The 11,999-nt window shown below is 38.1% G+C and overlaps 1 long non-coding RNA gene across 1 annotated transcript; it reads right to left on the bottom strand.

Moving 5' to 3' along the window:
• Positions 1–6,189: 6,189 nt before the first annotated feature.
• LOC115579127 (uncharacterized) lies at positions 6,190–11,068 on the bottom strand. Its single transcript, XR_003983595.1, has 3 exons — positions 10,830–11,068; positions 10,553–10,644; positions 6,190–8,590 (listed from the first exon to the last, which is right to left on the bottom strand). It is a non-coding gene; the product is annotated as an uncharacterized LOC115579127 (long non-coding RNA).
• Positions 11,069–11,999: the final 931 nt, after the last annotated feature.

Below are 11,999 nucleotides of genomic sequence, written 5' to 3' on the forward strand. Positions count from 1 at the left end.
GTGAAACTCCAGCACCATCCCCTCTACCTCCTCTTATGAAAGGGTTAGGTTTGGAGAAGAGATGGATGGATGGATGGAACTAACCATTTGGAGTACAGGTAAGTACATCAAACGTAGACTGACTGTAGAATACTGTCGTAGAGAAACACAACTTGTAAAGCTTCATTGCATTAAAATGTTATACACACATCATTGTGTCCGCAGCAGCATTATAATTCTGTGTACACAGTCATTTACTTTGTTGTGATGACACTTTTTGCAATGGACGTCATTCAGGCTATAACTAATTGGGTCTCATGCCAATTAATTATATATTCAAGTTAGCTGCAAGCAGGTCACATCCTTGTGCCTTTTCTATACGCTTGCTGTACAGTGAAGAACAATAAGCAGGCAGCTGTAGCTCCCTGATAATCACTGAATAACTTACTTGACTAGGAGTGTTCAATATTCTTCAGTTTATGAAAGGCTTTCACTGTCGCTACTGTACCGCAAGTGTAACCTCGACCCCCTCTTGCCTCCGGGCTTTCTTTATCCTCCCCTTCCACCGAACCCCCACCCCCCTCTGTGGCATCCCAGCTGCCCTCCATCACTTTTCCAGGCCAACTGCAGTCAGCGTCCTGTTCTCTCCATTTTTCACTAATCCAAACTCTACTGTGCAGAGGACACTGTGCATTTCATAAAAGCAGCCCCCGCTGTTAACAAATGGCTAATCAATAGAACCATTTCGTCAAAGGGACCTCAGTGTGAGTATTCATCTCACTAGTTGTGCGGCTCTCTATTTTCTCTGTGTTGTGAATAAAGCGGACAAGACCACGGTCAATAAACAAACAAAATAACAACTGCCGATATTATAATGGAAGTAATTGTACCTTGAAACATTTTTCTGCCGTTTAAAGCCGTGTTGCCATCTATTTGTGTACAAACTCAAACTCTATACCTCCACAGCTTTCGGCTCCCACCTCCCAGGCAAACAGAGAACTTGGAAAGAGCAAAATAGAGCCAAATCTGCAGTGACATAATGGCAAGAATCAATATGACTTTTCCTTCCTAAATGGAAGATAATGGTATCACAATGGAGGCGTGGGGAGCTTGTCTACTCAGCCAGTCCTGATTGATCTGTTACTGCAAGAGTCACTTTGGGACCCGTGAGGTGTCTGGACACATTAGCCTCACCGCGTGTGAGCCAACGCACACACACACTCACCCAGGGCTCACTTCGTCTCTTCAAACGTATTTCGTCGTCAGATCCTCTTACACAGTCATACATCATCATTATGTGTTACACATAGATTCCATTTCATGTGTTCCAGGATTCATAGTATCTACATTAAATTACTTATTTATATCGCCTCCTTGCCATTAGCGATTTCCTGTATTCCTGCACTCGTTTTTTATTATCAGTTCTAGATTTGCAGGCTATAACCCACATCACAGAAAATGTACAACTGTGCACTCAAATGCCTTCTAATATTAATTGTTTACATCTAAATGAAAGCATCTCTAGAGCAGCTAGATCATATTAGAAATAAGGCCTATGTGGCCAGTTTTGGGCAAGTTGCTGAATAAAAGGCAATCATTTACTTTTGACTGTCACTTCAGATGTGCCTCAATTAAATAATGAATTACTTGTTAAAAATAGAAGTACATTGCTTTCTTGTCATATAACTATTAATACTCAACCCAGCTGGGAAAGGCACCTTAAAACAACAAACTTAACTCCTAAGCCTTCACAACCACGTATAACATCTGCTGTATTATATTAGCTATGTAGAAATAAAAAGCAAGCATTATAGTTTAACAAACAGCCAGCCTTCAATTTGAAGGATACTTAATGAATATTAACAGCTAGCTAACCCCATTAACTACACACAGCTACCCTGACTCCTTAATGCACTGTAGAGTTACTAGTGGCTAATGTTAGCAAGCCAGCAAAGAAGACACATTTTATGGTTTTCAGCATGTTTCCCTTCCCTCAGTCTCATGTTTCTCATGTTTTGGTCTGTCCACTGAGTTCATAAAGGAATCTAGCATTACCACATCACGGTTGTATGCAGCATATCATAATCATATCATATCATATCATATCATATCATATCATATGCAAGCTTGAGTTAAAAAAAATATTTTGGGCCACGAAACCTAATCAATTCATCTGTGCGTCCAGGTGAACATATGAACAATACCACATTTAAAGAAATTTCCTCAAGGCTTTTGTTTGCGATTTCATTCACAGAAATGGGATGGACGGATTAACTGACAAAGGGGCTAAATTCTCACCAAAGAAAAGGTAAGCAAAGGTAAGCGATGAAGGTAGGGTTAGGGTAACTTGCCATTTTCACTATGTAAGTTGCAAGCTCTGAGGTATGTTGTTTTTGTTCCTCCTAGCAACAGGGATTTGAAAAAAATAACACACAGATGGTGGATGGGAGGAGACAGCTGACAGATATTCGCCCAATGAGCAACACAATGGTGCCACTGCTGCACTGTGGGTTTGATTTCCAACTGGTGCAGCACCTTTCTGTGTGAAGTTAGCATGTTTCTCACTGCACTTGTGTGGGTTTTATCCAGGTGATCGGGTTTCCCCCACCATCAAATGTATTATAAGGTTAATTCTGTAGTCAGTGCCGTTGACTAAGGCGCTGGCTGTCCACAGCTCCTTAGGGGTGGCTTAAGCGTAGATAGAGACAATTTTGACTTTTAATATTTAGTAAGGGCCACTATCTTTACTCAGTCTGAATCAAGTGATGTGAGTGCCAAAATAAAACCATGGAAAAGGAGCTTGGAGTGGATATTATTGTAAAGCAAACAACATTTTCATGCAAACACCATGTGACTTGGCAGATCCGTTAATTAACATTTCCCATTATGCTGATACAATCATAATCCCGGCAACATTGTTTCTTTGAAATGAACAGTCCTGACTTGCTTTTGACACCATAACTTTAACCATAACATTACCAATTTCAGTTTTCTGCAAGAGGAATATTTCTTCATTTGTCAACAGGTTCGAATTAAAGATAAAAGGTGTTGTTACAGATAAATCACACAAGTCTAAATATAATTTATGCTATGTGACGGCTGATGTAGCGTCTCCTTTTTCTTCCATGACAACAAAGAAAAAGTAGTTGGCCTTGAATTTTCCAACGCTTCTGGCCCATCTATTGGTGGAGGGTTTAAAGGCATCTTTGCTCTTCACATACCTTGCCTGACAAGTTGCTCTCATTACCTGCAAACCTCCAATCAGCTGCACATTCTGTGCTGTACCCTGTTGAGATGGCTTGTGTTCTCTAAATTGCAGTGCATGACGAATACACTTTTTCTGCCTCGATGAGTCCACCATTAATAAAGGCCAGTTCTCGGTTCCCTTCGTTTTTTGCCTTGACTGACACTTTTATTCTCTGTGCGGCTTGAGTACCCAGTCTTAGTAACAAAATGGGGACATATTTATAGGTTTATATGAACATTTCAAGGTTTATTTTGATGTCTCTTTCATATCAAGCTGTGTGACAGGGAAACTTAATTAGAGCCACCAAAAGGAGGAAATGAAACCCACTATGAGCAGTCATGAAGAAACAGAAACTGCTGTTAGATGCTGGAAGAGGAGCAGTGAGTTCTTTGGCATTCCATTGGTCCACTGATGCCTCAGCGTATCCCTCATGTAGCATATTAATTTGCTATCAGGCATATTTTTTTCAGTCAACATTTATGTTACAGATGTTTTAACTGAATGGATAATCTGCTATATTTCAGCTTTGTTGCTAAAACAACCTATGACAGAAATATATTCGTCAACATTGCAAAAGGAAACTGCAGGTTTTCTGTTAAGATCAGCCGACTTTGAGGGAATCACTTCCCATGGCATTTTCGATCATTCAACCTGATCAGCCCTGCTGTCACAGGGAGGAGAGGAATTAAAAGAGCCATGCATATCCAACGTGGATTGAGGACTGGTTAATGGCTAATGTCCATTTGCAGGAAAATTAAATGGACAAAAGTGGGCTCAGGCTGTCCAGTGACTATAGTGGCCACAACTTCACAGAGACCTGTCTCCACCAGTGTAAAGATTATGATCATACTATCATCACCATCTACTACAGAAGTATGGTACATTCCAACTGAACTGTTGGCAGTCAAGATTAGAAGTCAGATTCCTGATCTGAAATCGAAAAGTAGGGTGCTTCTTGCCAACTCCAGCCTCAAAGATGGCTGCTCTGCATTTCAACATCTGTCTTAACCCTTCTGTCTTACTCATGTCCCACTAAATCAGTCTCACACACAGTACTGTCTAACTCCTATTTGTGGACATACTGCTTCGGTGCTATTACTTAGTATTGCTAATAATGGCTAACCTGGCTAGAACTGGTAATCTGACTTGTTGTAGGTAAGGTACGGTAAATGGAAGCAGCATTATGAATTGAGAAATCACTGTATATTTGCTCTGTTTTGTACAATGAACTACAAACTTCCTGTACATACTGTTTTCTCTGATGGCTAATCAATTACCTTGTTACCCTTTTAATTAAGATATACCGATATAGTTAAGTAAAAACAATTATCATGACGCAAAAAATATTTATGTCAAATGCAATTTTATTTGCATAACATTTGCATATGGACCATCCTCATAGCTGCATTTTTGCATCTCATGTACATAACTTTGCATGCAAGCAGCTGCTATTAAAAAATAAATTTACAGGCAAATGTAATACAATGTATTAATGTAATGTATTGTAATGTGTTACATATATGCATTTTATATATGAAGTTGCAGTCAGGACATGTTAAACTAAGGGTAAAGACTGATTCTGGTGCCTCTAAGAGCTCAGACAAACTCTTAAAGTGCAGATAATCAGTGTGTACAGCATGTACCTTAGCCTTTATCACCCATGGTGGCCATGAAAGCCATCTGTTTTATAGATACCTGTTTCTATGTAAAAAAAAAATATGAATAAATAAAAAATCTTGCAAAAAGATAAAGCTGACATAAAAAGAATGAACTTCTCATCATTTTGCCTTCAGCATATACATTTTGCTACAACAACATAAAAAAATTAATGAACTGTACTTGCTCACATGAAAATCCCTTCCACACATATTTTAAGACATACAAAGAACTTCTCTACAGTCTGACATGGTTTTTGTGTTTAAGTTTATAGTTACCACATACAAATCCTTGAGATTGTGCCGATTCCTTTTACCTCATTAAAAAATATAACTGCTGTACACAAGATGTCTCCCACATCCATTCTCAGTGCGGGTGCACTGGATGATTCCAATGTCAACATAACAGCTTTGTATGTAAAATAGTGAACCAAGACTGGCTCCAAACTACTTGTGATGTCTCAAATCATGCTCATAAGCACATGCAAAATTGACAGTTGACACACAAATTGACAACAGTTTTAAGGGAAGTTATCCAGTTGCTACTTTTCTGTCTCATTTCAAAAGTAAAGTGTAAAAAGCAGCAAGTTGTGTTTTAATTCAGATGACAGAGGTGGAGGACGATGCGGTGAAAGAAAAGACTAACAATAATGTATGGCTTCATTTTTGCTACCTTGGTCTTTCAAAAAGGCACCTCTCTTTTGTCTTCACCTTCATTAATTCACCAACTTTGATAAGTGAAGGAAGGAGTGAGACAAGTGAGAAAGGACATTGCTCACAGAGAACAAAGTGAGAGTCAGCTTTCCCCCTGCCCAACTTACAGTACACCAGAGAGAGCGAGGAAAACAACTTTCAACACATAAATATTTAAATGTTTCATTAGATGCTGTCTCGTGAGGAGACTAAGGAGAGCTTGGGGATTTAGCTCCAGCGGCAGGCCCAAAGTCAAACCCAGTCAAAGATGAATACATCCTGTCAATAAGAACAAGGGGCGTTTGGAGATGGTGAATTAAATATATGAATATGTAAATGAATTATATACGTACACCTAGAATGAAGCATCAATATCTCTTAAAATATGCATGTTTGACAAGTGATCAGCCATACATCGTGTAAGTGCAACACGCAGACCTGTAAACAACTTTGTCTAGAAGGTGTAATTCATGCATTTGTGTCTGTACATGTGTCATATATAAGGATCTCATTTATGATGTGTATGTGACTTTCACAATAAAATTGCTCAAAAACATGAATACAGCATGTTCAATTTCTAAATCATTTAATAGAACTGTTTCATTTTGCACTCCATTTAAATGTGTTATTATCGTCACATCGTCACTGTAAATAACTCACCACTCTTACAACATCACAGCAGACAGCAAACAGCAGACAGACAGTCATGGTAATTTCCTGTAGAATGCGAAGCCAATTTTTAAGTGTCATAATACATATGTGTTAAATACATATCGATGAAAAGACGTGAATACATGAACTTTTTCATCATAGTTACAAATATTGCAATTTCAGCAAAACAGTTGTGAAAAATAACGATACATTTGCATGTTGTCGGACTTTGCTGAGTTTAGTGTTGGAAGGCCTTGTTGTAGGAGTATGTTTAGGAGATTTTGCCTTCTGGAGGAATAATCACCCGTAGTCACATCAGAATCTGCTGTGATACGTATGAGGGGCAGTTTACTGGTGGGACAAGGGCTCAAAGAATACATTTAAAACCTTTTTGTCCTTACTCCTGTGTATTAACCTGATGGCAGCAGCGATCCCTGCATGGAGGTGAACTTTATTGTCAGGGGTTTATGGACTGTGCTGCCTTGAACTGGTGGGGAAAAAAATATATTTTATGAACATATAGAGGGCAAATTAACACTCACCCGAGTAATGCAAAGAAACACAAATACCCTTGTGATTAAAAAAACCCCCCAAAAAACTAATGCGAGTAATACCAGCTGAAAATGTATTTTCTATTTGGTGTGAACACATATTATAGACTCTAATATGTGTGAAGTTGGTGGAGCATTTAGCAGCTAAAGAGCCAGATAGTTCCTTCAGGGATAGATTGAAACCAAAAATAAAGCTAAAAAGAAGACTGACTATTCGACTTCATCAGGTGGCCAACACATGACTCCAAATGAAAGTTGATTTATAACGACTGGATGTGTAGCTAATTGAGCCCCTGTTTGCTAACACAATTCCTTTATCAGCTTGAGAAGTTAATGTTGTTTCCCAAATGTCCCAAAACAAAAAAGAAATTATTACTGGTTTAACTTATTTCGTATTAACTGGTTATAAGCTTTATTAATGCCCTATAAATGATCATGAATGAATCATGAGTAAATGATCAATTCATCATTAGTAAAGCCACTAATTACATTGTATCCTCTATAAAGGACACCTTTTGACCAATAACCAAATTAGGTTGTAAAAATGCAATTTCATCTTCTCCATAAGTCATTGTAAATATTTACTCATTATCCATACATATCATTCACACTTATGCTGCATTCACATGGGTTCAGGCAGATGGTAGAAGCCGGAAGGATCTGGACAGCACAGGAATGGAAAATAGTCCAACATAATGGTAGGACGGCTAAACGAATGTTGTATTTCTTTACAAACTCTGGAATGAAATATCTTAAGTGAAATTATTTCATGACTATTACTTCACTGAATCAGTGAGGGTGATGTAAAATGTGGTTGTAATTTTTCATGGCAAAGGACATCAAAAAGTAAAAGGTATTTTAACTCGGGGACATTGCCTGTATTCTCTGCCGGCATCACCTTATTTTACGGTCCCTAAATTATATCCTATTTGTGGTCTGCCTGAATCCACATGAATGCAGCATTATGCTTGCTCTAAATACTCCATGCATTCCAAAGATTCACAAATGTTCCTCCACTTAAATCTCCGTATTCCCATACGTCAGGTCTTGAATAAAGATGAGGAAAATGTCTGTTTCTACATAAGCCTGTCCGGGAGCAAAAACAGCAGATCCAAACTCCCTAAATGTTGACAGACAAAGATTTTCAACTTATTCACATCTCTCTCTGGACCTCTTCCTCTGTTTTTATGCCATATTTATAAAGAAAAAAAGTCGAAGAGAAGTTTTGGTTTGAAAGGCCAATTATAATGAGTAACCACCTCTGTGTACATAAGCGGAGTTTAATCGTGGCCCTGGGCCACAGCCTCAATGGTGTCACAGTAATCTACTGTGATACCATTTAGAATGTGATCTGCCATCCATTTCATAAAAATAACCTACTTCCACCATGCATTCATTAGGACGCAGCAACAACACACTTCTCAGTCGATTAACTGCAAATTCGTACGCAGAATAAAGAGTATTATTTAGAGTGATGAAATGTAATTTGACAATTCATGTTGTAAAACAGAGTTAATAAGGTTGGCATAACAGAACAGTTATGTAAAAAGTACCAAACAGCAGGCCAAACGGTAATTAAAGCTACAATTTAACACACACAAAAGTATAGAATTGGTCTCGATTTATCTATAAATATGTATAGAAGTACTTTAATAAAAAGTCACAGTTTAATCAGACTGTGTTGTTTGTATAAGAAAACAACACAGATAGTGACATTAACCCTATTTCTTATTAAAGATTTCTCCATTTGGTTGCTTCCTCCATCTCAGTCTGAACTTCTCATGAATCCCATGGTCCTTCATTTGCTTCTCCATCTACAAGACAGAATATAAAAGGGTATCATTGACACAAACTTCTTCTAATAATGGGTGACAGAGTTGTCAGAAGACTTTATGTGGTAGACTTTGAAAGATCAAGCCGAGCCAAAGTGAATTGAAGATCCTGGCACATCTCATCATGCACCTTTGACACAGTCTATAAATATATGCTTCTCTTCCTCGCCACTAAACTGAAGGACTTCCCTAATTCATGTTCTAAACTAGTTCAGTCCCAGAATGCCATAAACACTTGTGTCATGAATGGTTGCAGCATCTGATCTTGAACCAGATTCAAATTAGAACCAGTTCTTTCCAAAAGTTGGACACGAGTGTTGGGGAGTACTACACAAGTACTACATTTGTGAAAAAAGTTGTAGTGACTCCAGATAGCACAATGATGGTTACTAGACCTTTGCAGCCCACTCTTCATCTCTGCTAACACAATTACAATCAGTATTCTACCAAACTGTTTTTCTGAAGACTGATAGTCAAACAAGTTCGAAACAATATTTATTTTTGCAAGAAGTTCCTTTATTGCTTGCAAGCAAGAGTCACATATCAGCAGCGCATAGATGATGACTGAAGAGAGGCAGTCTGTCATAATCTTTTGTAATAACTCAAAACAATAAAGCATTATTCCAATCATCTCAACATCCGCCTAATGATACACATAAGACTTATTTATACACTTCAACAATTGTTGTGTGTCATATACGGACATTGTTTATGCGTCATACATCAACCTATTCTCAGAACACATATACACAGAAGAGGCTTCACACACCCTCTTCACCATGAACTCCTTAACCGAGTTCCTGCTATGATGGTTTTTTATGGCACATTTCACCATATACAATACATCCATTCATACTAATCAAACAGATGATTATCATGAGACAGACACAAGATTTCACTTTACATAAATAATAATGTTGTATCTATATTGTTAAGTTTGAACAACATATCAGAAAAATAAGGGACATTTGAGAACTTTCCTCACATGCCTGAGTCAATAAGCTAAATTAAACAAGAAGTTTACCAACTGCAGCGCCTTTAATAACACTCATCAAATTAGTCTTAGCAGTATTTCACACTATGCTAATATTGTACTGTTTAATGTATAGATTGTATTCCGATATTTGAATGTAAAAAATAAAAAGTGTTTCACAAAAATTGGCAGAAAGTTTGACCAGCTGAAATAAGCTGCCTCTAATTTATTATCAATTCACAAAATACATATTTTGGAACACCTTTACTAAATGAAATTAATTTAACTTCTGAGGTAGCAAGACTGTGAGATTATGTGATCTCACAAGTCCATCTTGCAAGGCTTTAAGCAATGTGTTCATTTGAAAACAACAATGGAGGGTTTGTTTCATTGAAAAAAAGAGCAAAGAACGTTGAAGTTAGCCCATCATAGATAATGATAGACAGATGGTGACAGGCCAAGTGTTTTGTTTCAATGATGCCTTGAGGATACATTCTTACTCTTGCAGTACCCTGACTGAAATGTTGTACAAACATTCATGGTCCTCAGATGTTCAACCCAGTGTCTTTTATGTTCCCCTGACTTCTCCTCTAGCTCCATGAGGTCAAAGATTATGAGAATAGTGAAATATCCCATCAACCATTGGATTTATTGCCATGGACTTTGGTACATATATTTAAGCTTAATAAACCGAACCTCAAACTAAATAACTTACTTAACTCTTCACTTAGCATACACGTTAAATCAAAATGTTTATTTGTCCAACACCTGCAAATCTAATGACATTCCCAGTGGCCAAAGCTTGTGTGTAGCAATATTAACATGCTTACATATAATGCAAAGTGGCATGGTGTGTGTAGCATTGTCAACATGAGCAAGTTAGCATTAGCATTAAGGTGAGGCACATGGCAGCTGGCGTGGCTGCTGACTCTTGCTAACACTCAGAGGATCAGAGGAGGGGTGAGACTTACATGCTTTAAAACAGCTTCCTGCACTGCCGGATCATTCAGGTCCGCAGATCCTTCAACCTTCAGCACAACCTTAAGCAGCTTCATTAGAGGAACTGCGGAATATGGATAAAAATCATGTTCTTCTTGCGCACTGCTAATCATTTTAATGTCTGCAGAACCAGTTATAATAGAATTTTGTCCAAAATTTTAAATAAAAGCTTTGACAAATCAGTTTTGACATTTCAGGCAAATATATGTTTAATTTATCAGTACAATCGGAATTGGAATTGATGCTTACCAGAACAGATGAATGGCATTTTCACGCTACAGGGATAATCAGCCCAATGTCCCAGTGAACATACACATTGTTCAAATGCACCATTATGGCCCTCTCCGCTCCCAAACCATCTGAATGAAGAGGTACTCTGGTCACTCCACCTCCAGCTGTTAGCAGTATAATGAAGTCCTATCCATACCAATCGGTCAGCACTTTCCATTATTTTTCTCACTGTTGCCCAGTCCTCTGCAGTCGCTATGGTCGCTAGGTCTGCAAAATTCTCTCTACAGTAACTCTGAGCTTCAGTCCAGGTTTTCAACAGCTGTACGTAGTGGTACTCTCTAGTGACGCCCAATGAGGGTCTCAGTAGGACTGAAAGAAATGGATTCAGTTACTGTTTGTAGAAGCTTGTAAGACACATTCAGCCAGTGAATCCTAATACATTAGATAGGGCTGGTAATAATGATGTACTAACCTAAAAGCAGCAGGATCACCAATCTTGTCTTATCCATTGTTGTACTGTCACACTGTAAATAATGTTTGGAAAAATTTAAAACATAACCTGATACACAGGGATCCGTAATTTAGCCATCGCCCAAGGTAGGATCTTTATTATCATGATCAGCTCTTACCGTCTGTCCCGAATGCCCAGGTCACTTTATCTTTGGAGCCCTTAAGCTTCAATACATTATGCAAACATGCAAATCATTGTGCAACATTTCCAACAGGGAAAACACAGAAGCCTTCACAAATCCTGTTCTTTACTGTTTCACAGGAGATGCAGAGGATTGTTTTGTGTTATGTTAAAATTATTAATGTCCAGTTTTATATATCTTTTTCTGGGAAAGCTGGGCTTTCTCACTTTGACGGAAGTCTGATTTTGAACACAGAACTGCAGACAGTTTATTGGTGTTAATCCTATTTTGTATTTTTTTTTTTCATTTTAGTGAGATTAATTATATATGTGTTGAACATATTTCTACTGAAGTTAGTATGCAATCAGCTATCCCTGGGCCCCAAAACCTCTTTTTGTCTGTGGTCCAAAGCTCCTGTGTTCTAGCGGTGTAAACACCAACACTCTCATGGTAGACGGCTAGCTGCGCAGCTAACTGAGCTGACAAGCTAACAGCAGCTACAGTTATGGTTGTATAAAAAGAATTCCGTTAGCAGCAGTTAGCAGTTGTTCTGGTG

This window comes from Sparus aurata, chromosome 3 (genome assembly GCF_900880675.1).
Source record: "Sparus aurata chromosome 3, fSpaAur1.1, whole genome shotgun sequence".
NCBI classification, from domain to species: domain Eukaryota; kingdom Metazoa; phylum Chordata; class Actinopteri; order Spariformes; family Sparidae; genus Sparus; species Sparus aurata.